This window comes from Bombina bombina, chromosome 4 (genome assembly GCF_027579735.1).
Source record: "Bombina bombina isolate aBomBom1 chromosome 4, aBomBom1.pri, whole genome shotgun sequence".
In the NCBI taxonomy this organism is placed as follows: Eukaryota; Metazoa; Chordata; class Amphibia; order Anura; family Bombinatoridae; genus Bombina; species Bombina bombina.
The window spans coordinates 1180125385-1180147399 of NC_069502.1; the positions used below are offsets into that span (position 1 = coordinate 1180125385).

The window sequence follows — 22015 nt, forward strand, 5'->3', positions numbered from 1 at the left end:
ACTCTCTGTAAATAGAGCTGTGGCAGTTTTTACTCTCTGTAAATAGAGCTGTGGCAGTTTTTACTCTCTGTAAATAGAGCTGTGGCAGTTTTCACTCTCTGTAAAACAGAATTTATGCTTACCTGATAAATTACTTTCTCCAACGGTGTGTCCGGTCCACGGCGTCATCCTTACTTGTGGGATATTCTCTTCCCCAACAGGAAATGGCAAAGAGTCCCAGCAAAGCTGGCCATATAGTCCCTCCTAGGCTCCGCCCACCCCAGTCATTCGACCGACGGACAGGAGGAAATATATATAGGAGAAACCATATGGTACCGTGGTGACTGTAGTTAGAGAAAATAATTCATCAGACCTGATTAAAAAACCAGGGCGGGCCGTGGACCGGACACACCGTTGGAGAAAGTAATTTATCAGGTAAGCATAAATTCTGTTTTCTCCAACATTGGTGTGTCCGGTCCACGGCGTCATCCTTACTTGTGGGAACCAATACCAAAGCTTTAGGACACGGATGAAGGGAGGGAGCAAATCAGGTTACCTAAACGGAAGGCACCACAGCTTGCAAAACCTTTCTCCCAAAAATAGCCTCCGAAGAAGCAAAAGTATCAAATTTGTAAAATTTGGCAAAAGTGTGCAGTGAAGACCAAGTCGCTGCCTTACATATCTGGTCAACAGAAGCCTCGTTCTTGAAGGCCCATGTGGAAGCCACAGCCCTAGTGGAGTGAGCTGTGATTCTTTCAGGAGGCTGCCGTCCGGCAGTCTCATAAGCCAATCGGATGATGCTTTTAAGCCAAAAGGAAAGAGAGGTAGAAGTCGCTTTTTGACCTCTCCTTTTACCAGAATAAACAACAAACAAGGAAGATGTTTGTCTGAAATCTTTAGTAGCCTCTAAATAGAATTTTAGAGCATGGACTACGTCCAAATTGTGTAACAAACGTTCCTTCTTTGAAACTGGATTCGGACACAAAGAAGGTACAACTATCTCCTGGTTAATATTTTTGTTAGAAACAACTTTAGGAAGAAAACCAGGCTTAGTACGCAAAACCACCTTATCTGCATGGAACACCAGATAGGGCGGAGAACACTGCAGAGCAGATAACTCTGAAACTCTTCTAGCAGAAGAAATTGCAACCAAAAACAAAACTTTCCAAGATAGTAACTTAATATCTATGGAATGTAAAGGTTCAAATGGAACCCCTTGAAGAACTGAAAGAACTAGATTTAGACTCCAGGGAGGAGTCAAAGGTCTGTAAACAGGCTTGATCCTAACCAGAGCCTGAACAAATGCTTGAACATCTGGCACAGCTGCCAGTCTTTTGTGTAGCAAGACAGATAAAGCAGAAATCTGTCCCTTTAGAGAACTTGCAGATATATTTTTTCCATATTTTATGGTAAATTTTTCTAGTTACATGTTTTCTGGCTTGAACCAGAGTATCTATTACAGAATCTGAAAACCCACGCTTCGATAGAATCAAGCGTTCAATCTCCAAGCCGTCAGCTGGAGGGAGACCAGATTTGGATGTTCGAATGGACCCTGAACAAGAAGGTCCTGTCTCAAAGGTAGCTTCCATGGTGGAGCCGATGACATATTCACCAGGTCTGCATACCAAGTCCTGCGTGGCCACACAGGAGCTATCAAGATCACCGAGGCCCTCTCCTGATTGATCCTGGCTACCAGCCTGGGAATGAGAGGAAACGGTGGAAATACATAAGCTAGGTTGAAGGTCCAAGGTACTACTAGTGCATCTACTAGAGTCGCCTTGGGATCCCTGGATCTGGACCCGTAGCAAGGAACCTTGAAGTTCTGACGAGACGCCATCAGATCCATGTCTGGAATGCCCCATAATTGAGTTATTTGGGCAAAGATCTCCGGATGGAGTTCCCACTCCCCCGGATGGAATGTCTGACGACTCAGAAAATCCGCCTCCCAGTTTTCCACTCCTGGGATGTGGATCGCAGACAAGTGGCAGGAGTGATCCTCCGCCCATTGAATTATTTTGGTCACTTCTTTCATCGCCAGGGAACTCCTCGTTCCCCCCTGATGATTGATATATGCAACGGTCGTCATGTTGTCTGATTGGAACCTTATGAATTTGGCCTTTGCTAGTTGAGGCCAAGCTCTGAGAGCATTGAATATCGCTCTCAGTTCCAGAATGTTTATCGGGAGAAGAGACTCTTCCCGAGACCATAGACCCTGAGCTTTCAGGGATTCCCAGACCGCGCCCCAGCCCACTAGACTGGCGTCGGTCGTGACAATGACCCACTCTGGTCTGCGGAAGCTCATTCCCTGGGACAGATGGTCCAGGGTCAGCCACCAACGGAGTGAATCTCTGGTCTTTTGATCTACTTGAATCATTGGAGACAAGTCTGTATAATCCCCATTCCACTCTTTGAGCATGTACAGTTGTAATGGTCTTAGATGAATTCGTGCAAAAGGAACTATGTCCATTGTTGCAACCATCAATCCTACTACTTCCATGCACTGCGCTATGGAAGGACGAGGAACAGAATGAAGCACTTGACAAGAGCTTAGAAGTTTTGATTTTCTGACCTCTGTCAGAAAAATCCTCATTTCTAAGGAATCTATTATTGTTCCCAAGAAGGGAACTCTTGTCGACGGAGACAGAGAACTTTTTTCTATGTTCACCTTCCATCCGTGAGATCTGAGAAAAGCTAGAACGATGTCCGTATGAGCCTTTGCTTTTGACAGGGACGACGCTTGTATTAGAATGTCGTCCAAGTAAGGTACTACTGCAATGCCCCTCGGTCTTAGAACCGCTAGAAGGGACCCTAGCACCTTTGTGAAAATCCTTGGAGCAGTGGCTAACCCGAATGGGAGGGCCACAAACTGGTAATGCTTGTCCAGAAAAGCGAACCTTAGGAACTGATGATGTTCTTTGTGGATAGGAATATGTAGGTACGCATCCTTTAGATCCACGGTAGTCATAAATTGACTTTCCTGGATAGTGGGTAGAATCGTTCGAATGGTTTCCATCTTGAACGATGGTACCCTGAGAAATTTGTTTAGGATCTTCAAATCCAAAATTGGTCTGAAAGTTCCCTCTTTTTTGGGAACTACGAACAGATTGGAATAAAATCCCATTCCTTGTTCCTTTATCGGAACTGGGTGTATCACTCCCATCTTTAACAGGTCTTCTACACAATGTAAGAATGCCTGTCTCTTTATTTGGTTTGAGGATAAGTGAGACATGTGGAACCTTCCCCTTGGGAGTAGTTCCTTGAATTCCAGGAGATAACCTTGAGAAACTATTTCTAGCGCCCAAGGATCCTGAACATCTCTTGCCCAAGCCTGAGCAAAGAGAGAGAGTCTGCCCCCCACTAGATCCGGTCCCGGATCGGGGGCTACTCCTTCATGCTGTTTTGTTAGCAGTGGCGGGCTTCTTGGCCTGCTTACCCTTGTTCCAGCCTTGCATCGGTTTCCAGGCTGGTTTGGGTTGTGAGGCATTACCCTCTTGCTTAGAGGATGCAGAATTAGAGGCCGGTCCGTTCCTGCGAAAGGGACGAAAATTAGACATTTTTAGCCTTAAAAGACCTATCCTGTGGAAGGGCGTGGCCCTTTCCCCCAGTGATGTCTGAAATAATCTCTTTCAATTCTGGTCCAAATAAAGTTTTACCTTTGAAAGGGATGTTAAGCAATTTTGTCTTGGATGACACATCCGCTGACCAAGACTTTAGCCAAAGCGCTCTGCGCGCCACGATAGCAAACCCTGAATTTTTCGCCGCTAATCTAGCTAATTGCAAAGCGGCATCTAAAATAAAAGAGTTAGCCAATTTAAGTGCGTGAACTCTGTCCATAACCTCCTCATATGGAGTCTCTCTACTGAGCGACTTTTCTAGTTCCTCGAACCAGAACCACGCTGCTGTAGTGACAGGAACAATGCACGAAATTGGTTGTAGAAGGTAACCTTGCTGTACAAAAATCTTTTTAAGCAAACCTTCCAATTTTTTATCCATAGGATCTTTGAAAGCACAACTATCTTCGATAGGAATAGTAGTGCGTTTGTTTAGAGTAGAAACTGCTCCCTCGACCTTAGGGACTGTCTGCCATAAGTCCTTTCTGGGGTCGACCATAGGAAATAATTTCTTAAATATAGGGGGGGGGAACAAAAGGTATGCCGGGCTTTTCCCACTCCTTATTTACTATGTCCGCCACCCGCTTGGGTATAGGAAAAGCGTCGGGGTGCACCGGAACCTCTAGGAACTTGTCCATCTTGCATAATTTCTCTGGAATGACCAAGTTGTCACAATCATCCAGAGTAGATAACACCTCCTTAAGCAGTGCGCGGAGATGTTCTAATTTAAATTTAAATGTCACAACATCAGGTTCAGCTTGATGAGAAATTTTTCCTGAATCTGAGATTTCTCCATCTGACAAAACCTCCCTCATGGCCCCTTCAGATTGGTGTGAGGGTATGACAGAACAATTATCATCAGCGCCCTCTTGCTCTTCAGTGTTTAAAACAGAGCAATCGCGCTTTCTCTGATAAGTAGGCATTTTGGATAAAATATTTGCTATGGAGCTATCCATTACAGCCGTTAATTGTTGCATGGTAATAAGCATTGGCGCACTAGATGTACTAGGGGCCTCCTGCGTGGGCAAAACTGGTGTAGACACAGTAGGAGATGATGTAGTATCATGTTTACTCCCCTCATCTGAGGAATCATCTTGGGCAATTTCATTATCTGTGGCAGTACTGTCCTTACTTTGTTTGGACGCTATGGCACAATTATCACATAAATTTAAATGGGGAGACACATTGGCTTTCATACATATAGAACATAGCTTATCTGAAGGTACAGACATGTTAAACAGGCTTAAACTTGTCAACAAAGCACAAAAAACGTTTTAAAACAAAACCGTTACTGTCTCTTTAAATTTTAAACAGAAAACACTTTATTACTTTATATGTGAAAAAGTATGAAGGAATTGTTCAAAAATTACCAAAATTTCACCACAGTGTCTTAAAGCATTAAAAGTATTGCACACCAAATTTCAGAGCTTTAACCCTTAAAATAACGGAACCGGAGCCGTTTTTAAATTTAACCCCTATACAGTCCCAGCTATAGTCTTTGCTGAGACCCAACCAAGCCCAGAGGGGAATACGATACCAATTGACGCCTTATAGAAGCTTTTCCAGTAATTTTTAGATCCTCACACATGCATCTGCATGCCCTGCTCTCAAAAAACAACTGCGCAGTAATGGCGCGAAAATGAAGCTCAGTCTATAACTAGAAAGGCCCCCTGACTGGAAAAGGTGTCTAACACAGTGCCTGCCGTTATATAAACGTTCCCCAAGATTATAAATGCAAATTGTCAGCCTAAATCTGAATAATATGCCCAAATAAAGCAATCGATTTAGCCCATAAAAATGTCTACCAGTTTTTTAGCCCATAATAAGCCCTTTATTCTGTTTGTTTGACTAAGAAAATGGCTTACCGGTCCCCATGAGGGGGAATGACAGCCTTCCAGCATTACATGGTCTTGTTAGAAATATGGCTAGTCATACCTTAAGCAGAAAAGTCTGCTAACTGTTTCCCCCAACTGAAGTTACTTCATCTCAACAGTCCTATGTGGAAACAGCAATCGATTTTAGTTACTGTCTGCTAAAATCATCTTCCTCTCACAAACAGAAATCTTCATCCTTTTCTGTTTCAGAGTAAATAGTACATACCAGCACTATTTTAAAATAACAAACACTTGATAGAAGAATAAAAACTACATTTAAACACCAAAAAACTCTTAACCATCTCCGTGGAGATGTTGCCTGTGCAACGGCAAAGAGAATGACTGGGGTGGGCGGAGCCTAGGAGGGACTATATGGCCAGCTTTGCTGGGACTCTTTGCCATTTCCTGTTGGGGAAGAGAATATCCCACAAGTAAGGATGACGCCGTGGACCGGACACACCAATGTTGGAGAAATAGAGCTGTGGCAGTTTTCACTCTCTGTAAATAGAGCTGTGGCAGTTATTACTCTCTGTAAGTAGAGCTGTGGCAGTTTTTACTCTCTGTAAGTAGAGCTGTGGCAGTTTTCACTCTCTGTAAGTAGAGCTGTGGCAGTTTTCACTCTCTGTAAGTAGAGCTGTGGCAGTTTTCACTCTCTGTAAATAGAGCTGTGGCAGTTTTCACTCTCTGTAAGTAGAGCTGTGGCAGTTTTCACTCTCTGTAAGTAGAGCTGTGGCAGTTTTCACTCTCTGTAAGTAGAGCTGTGGCAGTTTTCACTCTCTGTAAGTAGAGCTGTGGCAGTTTTCACTCTCTGTAAATAGAGCTGTGGCAGTTTTTACTCTCTGCAAATAGAGCTGTGGCAGTTTTTACTCTCTGTAAATAGAGCTGTGGCAGTTTTCACTCTCTGTAAGTAGAGCTGTGGCAGTTTTCACTCTCTGTAAGTAGAGCTGTGGCAGTTTTCACTCTCTGTAAGTAGAGCTGTGGCAGTTGTCCTCAGCTGTACTTACAGAGTGTGAACTTAATAATAAGCAATAGTAATAATAATACGTAAACTATTAATATTAGTATCACTATAAATTTAAACAGCTTTTACTAACCATATTAAGGCAAAATGTTAAAAACGTGTTTAAATGCTGCTCTTTTTTATATGCACCTAAGCAAATGTACGAGTACAATGTCCCTTTAAATTCTGATAAATGTTATGACTATAAACTAAAATGACATATATATTGTTCATACTTAATATTTTAACTAGTTTTTGTTTTTATTCTGGGAGATTAGAGCATAATATTAATGCACTACTCTCACAGAAAATATGTTTAAAACCTGGAAAAGTCTTAAACAAATAGTTAGTCAGCTCAATACACTTCTGCTCCAAAGCTGAACATGTATAATGGTTGGTAGCTATTCACATATGCTGCCCAAGTAGTTGTATTCATCTCTGATTGGTAGCTATGCACATATGCTACCCAAGTAGTTGTATTCATCTCTGATTGGTAGCTATGCACATATGCTGCCCAAGTAGTTGTATTCATCTCTGATTGGTAGCTATGCACATATGCTACCCAAGTAGTTGTATTCATCTCCCGAGCAGTAGTGTATAGCTGCTCCAGATCTGGCTTTAACTATGTGTTTAATCAGTAGGATTACCGTAAACTATTTGAAAAAGTCCACTTTAGACACCCTGGATAGAGACGTGTGTGTGTAATTTAATATCTAGGGCTGTCGTGCATTGCTATACAGCCCTCACTGTAGCTATGGGGTTAAAGGTGTGGTTTTTGTATTTCCCAATTTACAGGGGGGAAAAATGCTGAGTGTACTTTTTTTAAATTTGGAAACATGAAGAAGATCGCTGGAAACAATCCCAGAGTGGGAGGAAAGCACGTCCTGGACCCTGCAGGCCTATCTGACTGGGCTGTTTCGATAAAGCAAAAACATACGTTTTCTTCCAACAGATGGTTGTGTGAAAGTCTGTGTATTTATCCCTAACAAATGCCCCTCAAGAATGACAATATTTATTATACAATTATCTCCCCAAATCCCGTAAAAGAAGAATACAGGGCTGGTGAAACGCTGCCAGATTGCAATTTTATTTTGTCAGTGGCTGTGATCAGTCTCCCCGCGTTATCTCTGTTTATGTTTTGTGATGGATGGAAAGAATTCATCTCTTGTGGTTTATCTTTGATCTGCAAATAAATGCGCAAAGTATGAACGACGATTGCCAAAAGGATTCATGTGCTTTAGACTACAATAATAATATGACCTTAGTGCAGCTAGGCTTCCAGACAGAGTCTTTAGCCGCTCAAGAGAAAGAAAATTCTGCCACATATTTGTACCAACTAAACTAGTTAGCTAGTAGGAATGTTTTATAAAAGTACGCCACTGGAATTTTAATAAACAAAACATATTCGCTAATGTGTTTCACAATATTTTCTATTGAAGGGATAGTCTAGTCAAAATTAAACTTTCATGATTCATAGAGCATGCAATTTTAAGCAACTTTCTAATTTACTTGTATTATCAATTATTCTTCGTTCTCTTGGTATCTTTATTGGAAAAAGAAACAATGTAAGCTTAGGAGCCGGCCCATTTTTGGTTCCTCACCTGGTTAGCGCTTGCTGATTGGTGGTTGCATTTAGACACCAATAGGCAAGCACAGGTGCTGAACCAAAAATGGGCCGGCTCCTAAGCTTACACTCTTGCTTTTTCAAATAAAGATACCAAGAGAATGAAGAAAAATTGATAATAGGAGTAAATTAGAAAGTCGCTTAAAATTGTTGCTCAATCTGAATCATGAAAGTTTAATTTTGACTAGACTATCCCTTTAAAAGAAGGAAAAGGAATTAAATAAATGGCATAAATGGAGTAATCACCGCGTTCTCCAGAGTAGTCAGTTTCCCAACAGGGATATGAGGGCGAAATGTGTCAGTCTTGCAGTGTCGAATGTACCTCCTCTTCCACACTTAATAGCAGAAGTGTAATCCTAGGGGTAACTGCTAAACTACCGTTACACCCAGACGTGTGCTGGACTATTTGTATAGCTCCCATAGACCACACTGGCGGTGAAAAGGTGAAATTGTAAATATATTGTAGAAGTCCCACACCACAGCCGTATCCATAGAGATAATGTGCCCAAGTCCTAACACCTCTGTAGCCTTGTAAAAATATGGATACACATTAGCAATTTAAGATTATGGTTCGTAGATGAACAGAGAAGCATTATCCTAGGCAATTTAGAAAGAAAAAGGCAGGCAAAGGGTTTTAACAATGATAAACATACATATACATTTCTAAAGATGTATGTGTGTGTATATGTATATATATATATATATATATATATATATATATATTGTATATCGCAAGGCTCAAAATATCATGCCCTAAGCTACTGACCAGCCCAAAATGATACTGACCAAAATGATACTTCTCTCTGCCTATCCTCCTTAATCTGTCCGCAGCCTTTGATACTGTTGACCACCCTCTTTAGCTACAAACCCTCCAATCCTTCGGCATTTGTGACACAGCTCTCTTGTGGTTCTCTTCCTACCTGTCAAACCGTACCTTTAGTGTAGCCTTCTCTGGGGCCTTCTCTGCCCAGTCACCACTTTCTGTTGGGGTACCGCAAGGCTCTGTCCTCGGTCCCCTTCTCTTTTCAATCTACACGTCATCTTTAGGTTCCCTAATAATGTCCCACGGGTTCCAATATCATTTGTATGCCGACAAGACCCAAATCTACTTCTCTGCACCAGACCTATCTCCTTCCTTGCTAACCGGTGTCACTAGCTGTCTTTCTCACATCTTTTCCTGGATGTCCTCTCACTACCTCAAGCTAAATCTCTCCAAAACTGAGCTCCTTCTCCCAAACACTCCACTCGCCTCGATTACTGCAACTCTGTCCTCTCTGGTCTCCCCAACTGCCACCTAGCTCTTTTACATTCCATAATGAATGCCTCGGCCAGGCTCATATTCCTTACACGTCGCTCTTCATCTGTTGCACCTCTCTACTAATCCCTTCACTTATTACTCTTGCCTCCAGGATTAAACACAACATTCTCACTCTGACATACAAAGCCCTCAACTGCACTACTCCCCCCTATATCTCTGACCTTGTCTCCAGTTACTCTCCCTCCCGTCCCCCCTTCACTCTGCTCATGACCTCCTACTCTTCTTCTCTCTTGTTACCTCCTCACACTCCTGTTTACAGGACTTCTCCAGACTGGCTCCCATCTTGTGGAACTCTCTGCCTCGCTCCACAAGATTCTCCCCTAGTTTTAAAAGCTTCAAGTGCTCCCTAAAGACTCTACTGTTCAGGGATGCATACAACCTACACTAACCTTTCTTTATACTAGTTCCTCTCCTCCTTTGCTATCCCCTTGAACCCCCTCAACATGTAAGCCTAAGAGCCATGCTGTTTGTAGATCACCTTCTTTAGAGCTGACTACAACAGTGCAACTCTTGGCAGGACCCTCTACCCATTTGATCCCTATACATGTTTCCTTGTATTCCGCCTTTGTTTATAGCGCTGCAGAATCTGTTGAAGCTCTACAAATAACCAATAATAATGTCGGGTTAGCGCACATGAGAACATGCTATCGGGTCTGCGCAAGAGTAGAGTTTCCCCCCACTTTTTTTTGCTCCATTGACTTCTATGTGGGAATGTGAATGTGCACGCAATATTGTAAGTTAGGCTTTTTGCGCGCGTGCGGAAACCGTTTACTTTCAGCTCATATTACAAGCGCAACCCAACGTGTAAAGAACATAATTTATGCTTACCAGATAAATTATTTTCCTTCTGGATAGGGAAAGTCCACGGCTTCATTCCTTACTGTTGGGAAATACAGCACCTGGCCACCAGGAGGAGGCAAAGACACCCCAGCCAAAGGCTTAAATATCCCTCCCACTTACTCATTACCCCAGTCATTCTGCCGAGGGAACAAGGAAAAGTAGGTAAAAAATTAGGGTATAAATGGTGCCAGAAGAATAAAATAAATAATAGGGGACCACCCATAGACGAGAAAAAACAGGCAGTGCTGTGAACTCTCCCTATCCGGAAGGAAAGGAATTTATCTGGTATGCATAAATTATGTTTTCCGTCCTAAGATAGGGAGAGTCCACGGCTTCATTCCTTACTGTTGGGAAAATTATACCCAAGCTCCAGAGGACACTGAATGAATAACGGGAGGGAACAAAAAGGAAGATGCGGACCCTATTCTGAGGGCACCATGGCCTGCAAAACTTTTCTCCCGAAAGCTGCTTCAGCCGAAGCAAAAACATCAAACGTGTAAAATTTAGAAAAAGTATGTAAGGAGGACCAGGTAGCCGCCTTACAAATCTGATCCATAGAGGCCTCATTCTTAAAGGACCAAGAGGAAGCTACTGCACTAGTAGAATGAGCCATTAACCTCTCAGGACGACGATGTCCCGCTGTCTCGTAAGCTAAGCGGATGACACTCCTTAACCAAAAAGATAGGGAAGTCGAAGTAGCCTTCTGCCCCTTACACTTTCCCGAATAGACAACAAACAAAGAGGAAGATTGTCTAAACTCCTTAGTAGCCTGAAGATAGAACTTCAAGGCGCAAACCACATCCATATTGTGAAGTAAGCTTATGACACAAGGAAAAAACCACAATATCCTGATTGATGTTGCAATTTGACACAACATTAGGAAGAAAACCTAATTTAGTACGTAAAACTGCTTTATCTGCATGACAAATCAGATAAGGGGCTCACATTGCAAAGCAGAGATCTCAGAAACTCTGCGTGCAGAGGCAATAGCCAATAAAAAGAGAACCTTCTAAGATAACAATTTAATGTCAACGGAATGCAGAGGCTCAAATGGAACTGTTGCAAAACCCGAAGAACAAGATTTAGGCTCCAAGGAGGAGCCCCAGATCTAAACACAGGTCTGATCTTAATCAGAGCCTTAACAAAGGAATGCACGTCTGGAAGCTCAGCCAGTCTCTTGTGCAATAAAACTGACGGCCGAAATATGTCCCCTCAGGGAACTAGCAGAAAGGCCCTTCTCCAGCCCATCCTGGAGAAAAGATAAGATCCTGGCAACCTAAACTCTGTGCCAGGAAAAACCATGCTCTTCACACCAGAAAAAGTAGGTCCTCCACACGTTGTGGTAGATACGACGAGTAACTGGTTTATGAGCTTGAATAATAATATCAATGACACTCTCAGAGAAACCTCTCTTGGCTAAGACCAAGCGTTCAATCTCCACGCAGTCAGCCTCAGAGAATCTAGATTTTGATGAACAAATGGACCTTGTATCAGCAGGTCTCTGCGACAAGGTAACTTTCACTGAGGAGATGAGGACATCCCCACTAGATCCACGAACCACGTCCTTCACGGCCACGATGGAGCAATCAGGATTACTGATACTCACTCCTGCTTGAAGCGGGTCACCACTCGAGGAAGAAGCAGTAATGGAGGAAAAAGATATACGAGTTTGAACCTCCAGGGCACTGCAAGTGCATCTATTAGATCCGCTTGGGGATCCCTCGACCTCAACCCGTACCTGGGTAGCTTGGTATTGAGACGGGACACCATGAGATCTATCTCCGGGGGTCCCCCATTGCTGCATATCTCTGCAAACACCTCGGGATGGAGAGACCATTCCCCTGGATGGAAGGATTGCCTGATGAGAAAATGCGCCTCCCAGTTGTCTACACCCGGAATGTGGTTCGCTGCAAGCAAACAGCTGTGGGCTTCCTAAATTAAAGGAAGGATGGACCTTATTGTCTTCATCTTGAAGGAAGGGACACTGAGAAATTTGTTTAAGCACTTTAGGTCCAGAATTGGGTGGAAAGTTCCCTCCTTTTTTGGGACCACGAAAAGGTTTGAATAAAACCCCAAACCTCTTTCTGCGATAGGCACCGGAACAACAACTCCTAAGGAGGATAGATCCTGAACGCACCCTAGAAAGGCGTCCCTCTTTTCAGGTCTGGTAGACAGATTTGAGAGAAGGAATCTGCCCCTTGGCAGATGAGATTTGAAGGCTATCTTGTATCCCTGATATACCACCTCCAGGAACCAAGAATCCTGTACGTCCTTGAACCAGGCGTCTGAAAAAGGAGACAGTCTGCCCCCTACACAATACGTTCCCGGATCAGGGGTCGCCCGTTCATGCCGATTTATTTTCGGCGGGCTTCTTATTCTGCTTGGATTTATTCCAGGACTGAGCCGGCTTCCAAGTACTCTTGGGTTGCCTGGGCTTGGAGGAGGATTGTTGTTGTTGTTGGGATTTGTCAGAACGAAAAGGAACAAACATTAGAAGATTGTCTTCCCTTAGATTTGTTCTTCTTATCTTGCGGTAGGAAGGCACCCTTGCCTCCGGTAACGGTAGAAATAATGGAGTCCAGGCCTGGACCAAATAAAATCTCTCTCTTGAAGGGAAGAGAAAGGAGTCTGGACTTAGAAGTTATATCCGCAGACCAAGACTTCAACAAGAGCGCCCGGCAGGCTAGGACCGCAAAGCCAGAGGCCTTTGTATTTAGGCAAATAATTTGCATGTTCGCATCACAGATAAAATAATTAGCAATTCTCAGATCTTTAATTCTGTCTTGATATCCTCGAGGGGAGACTCCACCTCAATGAGTTCTGACAAAAATTCGCACCAGTAGGTAGCCGCTCCGGCAACCGCGGCAACTGCAGCCGCCAGTTGAAACAAAAGTTGAAACATCTTTCTCAGAAAGGTTTCCATGTTCTTATCCATCGGCTCTCTGAACGAAGAACTATCCTCAAGAGGTATAGTAGTACGTTTAGCAAGCATGGAGATAGCACCATCCACCTTAGGAATGGAGCCCCAAAAATCCAGTTGAGAGTCTGGGACCGGGAACAACTTTTTAAAAGTAGACGAGGGGGAAAAGGAAGAACCAATTCTTTCCCGTTTGTTCTTAATAATGTTTGCCATCTTCGTAAACTCTTTCTTATTAAGGTATCATAGGTACCTCAGGCAGCGCGGCCTCTGGAACCTCTAACATAGACAGAACCTCCTTTATTAAAAAACGCAAGTGCTCAATTTTAAATCTAAAGGAACTTAGATGCTAAGGACTCCGACCCAGAAAGTTCACCCTCTGAAGCTACAGAGGTTAACTCATCATCGGATAAAAGGGACATAATTGCTAAATATTTAGATGACTCCGGGTCAGGAGAGCTATGTTTAACCTTTCCCTTGTGTTTGTTAGAGCGAGGTAATGCACTGAGGGCCGCAGACACCGTCGTTTGTAACTGCACGGCAAAGTCTGCAGGAAGAAGGCCCCCTCCGGATGGAGGATTAGATGTGCCACAGGGAACTGCATGTGGAGTGGATAATGTAGCAAGGGTAGTAATCTCACGGGATGCAGAGTCCTGAGAGGTACACTGCTCAGAGGGACTAAGAGCCTTAGCAGGCTTGTCTTCCTTCTTAGACTTTATAACGGTGTTAAGGCATGTGGAACGTAATTGAGTGGGCGGGAAAACCATGGCCTCCTCACAATATAAACAGGTATGATTTAGTAGAGAAGGAGTACCTTCTAACATGTCTGAGTCCTCCATAGCTCAGGTTATACCCACAGAAGGACATAAATAAAAACATTTTTTATTATAGAAAACTGCACCTTTATACTCCCAATGGCTGGGCCACTCACCATCTCCTAGACCCAGACAGTTAACAGAGGAAACCCTCTCCTCAGGTTCAAGTCTCAGCCAGAATGGAGGAAATGAACATAGACCACACCCGGTCACATGGAGTGCAAGACAGTACTTCCCTTGTTATTATAAGTACAGCAAGTAATAGGAGCAGTGCAACACTTTCAAAAGTGAAACCTGTTTGTTCCAGCCAAAAACACAAAGTCTATCAGCCCAGGAATAAAATCACACAACGCAGCATGTAAATAATTAATACACTGATTAATTAACCCCAACTGTTCAATAAACCCCCTTCAGAGGATATTAACCCTGGATCCTATCAAGGTATAAAGGAGCCACACTGTGACCCTGTTATAGCGTTTTATGTGTACAAATTGAAATGATCTTACCTCCAGGATCCATGCTGTGGAACAGAACACAGCCTCTCAAGTGTGACAGTCTTATAGCAGCACTCCTGAGATGGACTTGAGTGAGAGAAAGCAGGCAGTGAAACTCATCAACACTGATTGCTTAGGAGCTGTTAGCAGTAGTCTGGATGGTTTCGCAGAAAAACTTTCCCTACATCTCCAGACTCTAACTTTCATCAATTATCTCACTGAGAGGTTGACATGACTACTTAAAAATCCAGTCCTATTTCGAAGGGCAGATACCCTTTTTCAGGACTCTTTTCAAATCTTCTGACACTTCTCTGCCACCTCCTAATGTGACGAAAGGCAAAGAATGACTGGGGTAATGAAGTGGGATGGATTTTTAAGCCTTTGGCTGGGATGTCTTTGCCTCCTCCTGGTGGCGAGGTGTTGTATTTCCCAACAGTAAGGAATGAAGCTGTGGACTCTCCCTATCTTAGGAAGGAAAGCTTACTTCTAGCACAATAAAAACTCAAGAGGAAGTGTTAAATAGTGCTCCACTTGTAATCTTGCCCTTAGTGTTTAATGTCCCATTAAGCAGCCCCCGTGATTACTGCAGTCATGGACAGCTAAAGCATAAGCTTATTTTGTCTTATCCTGTTATTAACACCCAGATCTTCTCTGATTTTTACATTTGCACATACTGTAGTAGTTGGCTAACTTAAACAAACACAAAAGCCGCACAGAAGAAAAAAAAATTAAACAAATGAGTGCATAAGTTTATTCAGTTCATCTAAGGACATGTAAACACTTTGCTGTCTAATTGTGTAAGGACAAGCAAAATCAAGTTAGTTACATACTAGAAACATCCCCATATACAAACAAAGCTATTCACCTCCAGGTCAGCAGCTGAATCTCTCAATTACTACTGCCTGGTTTTCTGCTTCGCCATTCCATGTAACAATCTCTGTTGCTTCATTCACTATAATGTGTTAGGTTAGCTAAAGTCCCAACATAAAACCAAACATCCAAGTTATACTGAGTATTTTTCACCTTTACACAAAACTATAAATTAGTAATAGTTACCATCTAAACTTAATAAATTAAATCCTGGAAGTAAATATTGAACAATAATAACTAGAATTGAAAAACTTGCAAAAATGGTTTATATATAAAATATCTAAATATGGTTAGACATGTAGGAGAAGGGTTTTGTCGCAGATGCAGAAGGATTGGAGGATTTGGAGCAATACAGTGTGGTCAACAGTGTCAAAGGCTGCAAAAAAAGATAGAGAAGGATTAATAGAAAAAAAAGTGTCCTTTTGCTTTTGCTGTAATTAGGTCATTAATAACCTTAATAATTACTGTTTCTGTGGAGTGTCTGGGGCAAAATCCAGAATGCAATGGATCAAGGAGGGAGATGTGAGGAAATATGATAAACATGTATGTATATACAAGCCTTTCCAGAAGTTTTGATGCAAGAGGGAGTAGGGATAGGATGTTAGTTGGATGGGGAGGATGGATTGAGAGAAGATTTTTTGAGGATAGGTTTGATTAGTGCAAGTTTAAGGGATAAGGAAAATATACCAGTGGTGAAGGAGACATTCAAAAAATATGTGTGAGGACTGGAGAAATAGGAGGAGAGAGGGAGGGCAGTAGTGGGATGGGATCAAGGGGACAGGTTGTGAGGTGAGATGAAGATATAACGGCAGAAAGAGCTGAATCTGTGGCTTTGTGGGTTTTGGATATCAGCGAACGGTTGAGGGGGTAGGAGACTGGTAGTGTGTTGAGAGATGATTTAATTTCAGATGGAAACAAGGTTAAGGGCAGAAAAGTAGTAGTTTAAGATGAACTTGTAATAAAGAAAGTCAGCTGAACACCGAGATTTTCTCAAATGTTGCTGAACAGTGCCAGAACATCTGTGTAGGTAGTGTGTCAGATGAGCATGCCAGGGCTGAGGATGAGTGCGTGACTTTCGAGGTATGGTAGGAGATGCCAAACTGTAAAAGACTGATTTAAGAGTGGAATTATAGTGACAGGTAGATTGGTCAGGGCAGGAAAGTTTGGTGTGAGGGCTAGAAGGAGGGAGAGCAGTAGGAAGTGCTGTGATGTTACAAGTGAAGAGAAGATGGTCAGAAATAGGAAAAGAAGAATTTGTGACGTTTGAGAAAATGCATCAGATCAAGGGAGCGTCCAACTTTGTGAGTGGGAGAGTTGGACCATTGTGACAGAACGTAGGAAGAAGTGAATTGGAGAAGTTTATTTTGCAGCAGGGGTAGCGGGATTCTCAACATGGAGGTTGAAATCCCTAAGAATAAGGGTAGGGATATCTGAGAGGAAATAATGTAGCCAGGCTACTAAATGATTGATGAATTGAGGAGTCAGGGGGACGATATATAACCACAACACAGAGAGAGAGAGGAGAGAAAAAGCTAATCATGTGAAAGAAAATGTGAGGGAAGAGACTGATTGTATTTGTTGAAAGGTGCAACTAGAGGAAAGTAAAATACTTACAACACCTATTTGTGTGTTTCCAGGCCTTGGGGTGTGGCTGAAGGGAAGACCCCCCAAGTGACAGTGCACTAGGGGAGGCTGTGTCTGAGGGAGAGAGACAGGTTTCTGTGTGAGCCAGGTTGAGGGAGTGGGAGATGAAGAGGTTGTGGATAAAAGTGAGCTTGTTACACACAGAGCAAGAGTTCTAGAGTACACAAGTGAAGGGGGTGTTGGTTTTAGATACAAAGGAAACTTAGATAAGGTTTCTAAAGTTCTGGTGTTTAGGTCTAAGGCAAGGTATACATGGGTGGGGGAGTTTAGGGCGTTGTGGGGTACCAGGATTGGGGGATATATTACCATTAGTTAGTATGCAAGCAGGAGGGAGAGTAATATAATAGAAGATACAGATTTGCAGTATTAGGAGTGTCTATGGAATCTTAATATGAACATTTTTATATGAACACTTTCTGATGCACCAACTCATAACTGAGCATGTGCATTTTGTAATTAGCTTATGGCTGTCACATGATGCAGTGTGGAGGAACAAAGACTAAAGGGACACTCAAGTCATTATTCAAATAGCGCATGAAATTTTAAACAACTTTCCAATTTACTTTCATTAACAACATATGCACAGTCTTTTTATATTTAAACTTTTTGAATCACCAGCTCCTACTGAGCATGTGCAAGAATTCACTGAATAAGCGTGTATGCATTTGAGATTGGCTGATGGCTGTCACATGGTACGTGTATGCATTTCTGATTGGCTGATGGCTGTCACATGGTACGTGTATGCATTTCTGTCACATGGTACAGGGGGAGTGGAAATATACATAACTTTTAAAATTGTCAGAAAAAAAAAATCTTTTGAAGTTCAGACTAAGAGCTATTGCATTGTCTTGTTATCTTGCATTTGATGATTATGTAAATCTACAGTGTTGACTGGTCCTTGAGTTTGAAATGCCAGAAAAAAATCTTAAGTGCTACTTCATTGTCTCTTTATTATGCATTTATTAATTATGCTATTGTATTTAGTGGTCCTTTAAATATCTGGTACTAATAAATTGCTGTGTTGTCAATACCTGGCTGCAGAGACCATTACTGTCCTTTCGATAGTAACATTTTACATCTTGCAGCCTCTATTTATGTTTCCCATTTGAGATCCAAGCACTAACCATCTCTGACAGGGCTGAAATTAGAATAAAAATAGTCTTGGAAAAAAGCAGCCCTGAGAGAAGAGTAAAAGATGCTGCACGCAAGCCGATAACTACAGATAAAGGAACATGAGATGCAGACAGAGCATACAATTTACTATTGTCAAATCTACTTGTTCCTTGTTGTAAAGTTACCTAGGCAGGTGGAGTGCATAGATCTGGAGAACTACATGGCAGGAAAAGTGCTGCCATCTACTGAGCTTACAAATGTATAGCATTTTTGCTAACTGCTACAATATAGTGTAACAAATGCGTGCATGCACCTGAGCTTACCTCCCTGATTTTCAACAAAAGATCAATTTGTGTTTCTTGTCCCTTTAACCCCTTTCATACAAAGTATTTTAATGAATAATATTATTCATGCCTTAAAACCACCAGCAACACAGGAGAAACAAGAATTACAACTGCAGCAGTTAGAAGACAAACTTAAAAACGATGTATGTAACTATTTGTAGTTGTACAGTATTTGCATGTGTGTTTTGTTAAAGTAAATGTCTCCCAGTGCCGGTGTTCTGGTAAGAGGGCGAACTTTGTAAAAGAGCAAACCATGTGACTTCCTGTGACGTTTCATCAGCTGTTTTACACATTTTGGACCTAATGAGCGCACCATTTGTGATACAAAATCACGCACATGTGCTCTATAAAGGGTTCCTGAATTTCACAGCACGAAATATTGTACCAGTGACGTATGCGGCCAGGTATGTGATGACGCTGGCACGCATGCACATTAGGTCCAAAATGTGTAAAACAGCTGATGAAACGTCACAGGAAGTCACATGGTTCGCTCTTTTCAAAAGTTCGCCCTCTTACCAGAACACCGGCCGTGGGCGTTTTAGAGGTGCAGTTGCGACTCGTCACTTACGCCCAGAATGTGCAATTCATAAACAATCTCTATTGCCCATGTGAAGTATCTCATCACACATTCTTGTCCCTCTGTTTTAAAGCAGATGAGGTTGGCTCATTTTTGTTTTTCTTTTAACATTGTTAAACACATGATTAAACTTAGGACCTACAGCTAGGCCTCTGGGGGGGCACTTGCTGGTGGTCCACCTTTTTTATTTTTGTGGGCATGGCCGTGGTGGGGTTGGAGCTGGATAGTCAGTGAGTGGGGTCAGGCATGTCGCGGGCAGAGTTGGGGCATCCTCTGGGCGGCGTCAGTCAGAGCTGTCGGGAGCCTGGGCAAATGATGGCTGATCACATGACATGACAACACCACTGATGACTTGATTGAGACCTTAAATGTTATATAAATGCATTATGCAGAGCAGAAGAAAAAACATTAGGAAAATAGGCGACATGAGATGCATCCAGCTCTGTAAATACGGTTTCATGATATTCAGTTCCTTCGGTAACAGGACTCCTCAAGTTCCTATTAATAAACAGTTATTGCAGCACTAACAGGTTTGTTATATCCAGGATATTTATTCCCCTAATTTGAGTAATGTTTTTATCGGCATCTGATTTTTAAGTAGCGTTTACAGAACTCCCATTCTAACCGCGCTGCACACAAGCGGTGTCTATGTATACAGTGATGTTGTAACACAAAGCACTCGTGTGGAGACTGGGAAATTAATACACATCACAAAATACTAACTTAAAGGGACATGAAAATCAAAATGAATCGATATTCTCTCACCAGATACGCTCAGTTAGCACCCAGTAATGCATTGCTGCTCCTTTGCAGGAGTTAAACACATAGTTATATGCAAACAATAGAGCAATAATGCAGTGCAGTATTAATAATACAGTGCATAAGAACAGTTTAATTTGGCTTGAGATCACTGCACAGCGATGGACTGTTATGAAATAAAAAGCAGCAGCAGATTAGTCATGCTTGCCTTAGGGCGAGGCTATGTTGTGAAACTGACCTGCATGGGGTTAAACCCAGGTTAGTAGTGTGTGCAGCTTTGCTTGCAACACTGCAATACATATAATTCTTCCATGTCTTTTTTATAAATTGTATGGCTCATAAATGCTTAAAGAGACAGGAAACCCCATAAATGCAGTTCATGATTCGGATAGAACATACCATTTTAAACAACTTTCAAACTTACTTTAATTATCAAATATGCTTCATTCTCTTGTGATACTTTTCTGAAGGAGCAGCAACGCACTTTTTTCAACAATGGATACTAAGTGAACAAAGCACATTTGAAAATAGAAGCGATTTTAAAATTATCTTAAAATGACATGCTCTATTTAATTCTTGCAAGTTTCATTTTGACATTCATGTGTCCTTTAAAAAAAATAAAAAAATTATATATATTTAATTGGCCGATTATTTTTTCGATTAATCGACTAATCGGATAAAATAAGAATAATTGTTTCCTAAATCCACATACTGAGTGTTACAAATATAAACTTAAGACTAACAGTTTACATTAACACAACTGTTTGTCCAATTTTTAAGCAGCAGAGCACAGTTTTAGAATTAAGTAAAAGAAAACCGTAAACTGTTTGAAAAGAGAACTAGAAACAGGTCGACTATGACTGTTTTTAACATTCTGTTATTCACTCTTTCAGAAACTTTGCATTGAAATGCAAAAATCTTGGCATGTTCTTGGCTAAGGCTGGTTCTCTGTTTGCAGCTATATTTCCTGCAGCAGAGAAAAGACACTCAGATGGTGTTGAGGTGCTTGAGATGCATAAGTAGGGTTGTTAGCTCTTCCCCAATAAAAAAGTGTTTTCCACCTTGGCAAGGGGCCTCTCAATAAATTAAGCATATACTTAATTCTAACATAAAAAATATCTTGAATATCTATATGCAATGGTAAATATCTAGTCCGCTCTAAAAATAACAGATATATTTTTATAAAGGTTTAATCTGGTACATATTATCCCAATTAATAAAAAAAATTAAAAAAAGCATTAAGGAATATATATTAATAACAAGACAAAGCCTTACACATTTATTTATACAGTACATATTATCAGCAATAGCAAGCAATCTGCTAATTGTGCAAACAGATAATAGTGCACATCAATTAAAATAACTCCCATCAATCTAGGGGCTAGGTGTAAATAACAAACTCAGCACTATATCATGTAAAGCATAGTCCTAAATCACCCGATTTAATATAAACAATCCAAATGATGACTATTATATCTGGGTTGCATATAAGCCAGGAGTAGTTGTAAGCGTATACTGTCCTGAAAAAGTGAAAAGTAAAACGTCCTTTAGGCTAAGAGCATAACCATAAAACACAATACCAAGTGCAGGAGCTCATCAGAGTGAAGCAGCTGGTGTTGTGCACAGACCAACTAATTGCAAACCAACTAATCGATTATGAGATTCGTTGACAAATATTTTTATAATCGACTATATTATATGGCTAACGAAGGGAGAAATAACTAGGAATATAATCCTAGTTGTGAAAAGACAGGGATTTCAGCACTCTTTTGAAAAAATAAAGCTCATTGGACCAAGATATGTATTCAGAATTTCAAGCAGTGAATTTTTTATTCAATTGTGAACGGGAAGTTCTCCCAGTTGTATGAACACCACTCCCCAGATGAAAAGATACAACACACTGTATCACATTCGTTGTAAGAAATTAATAAGGAAACATTTGTTACCTATATACATACTAGAGTTCGTATTCAAAACCTGACCGGTCAGGGGTACACAACTTACAAAAAGACAAAAAACAGCCAAAATATTGTAGAATAATTGATGATACCTGTAAAGAAACTCTACACCCTGCTGCACACAGAACCCCTATTAAAGAGGTATTTCCTGGGCAGGTATAAATTAGTGGGATCTAAGAGGTCAATAGGGGTACCACAGACAGAAGCAATTCACAACTTTGGTCACAGTCACAATATGGTATGCAATGAATAGTGCTTTTGTACTTTATCAAGGGAAA

General features: G+C 41.6%; 1 protein-coding gene across 2 annotated transcripts in view; it reads right to left on the minus strand.

Annotated features, from left to right (window-relative positions):
* The window catches only part of BABAM2 (BRISC and BRCA1 A complex member 2), an 896806-nt gene that overhangs the window by 459246 nt on the left and 415545 nt on the right, over positions 1–22015 (minus strand). The gene's annotated exons all lie outside the window — the stretch shown is intronic.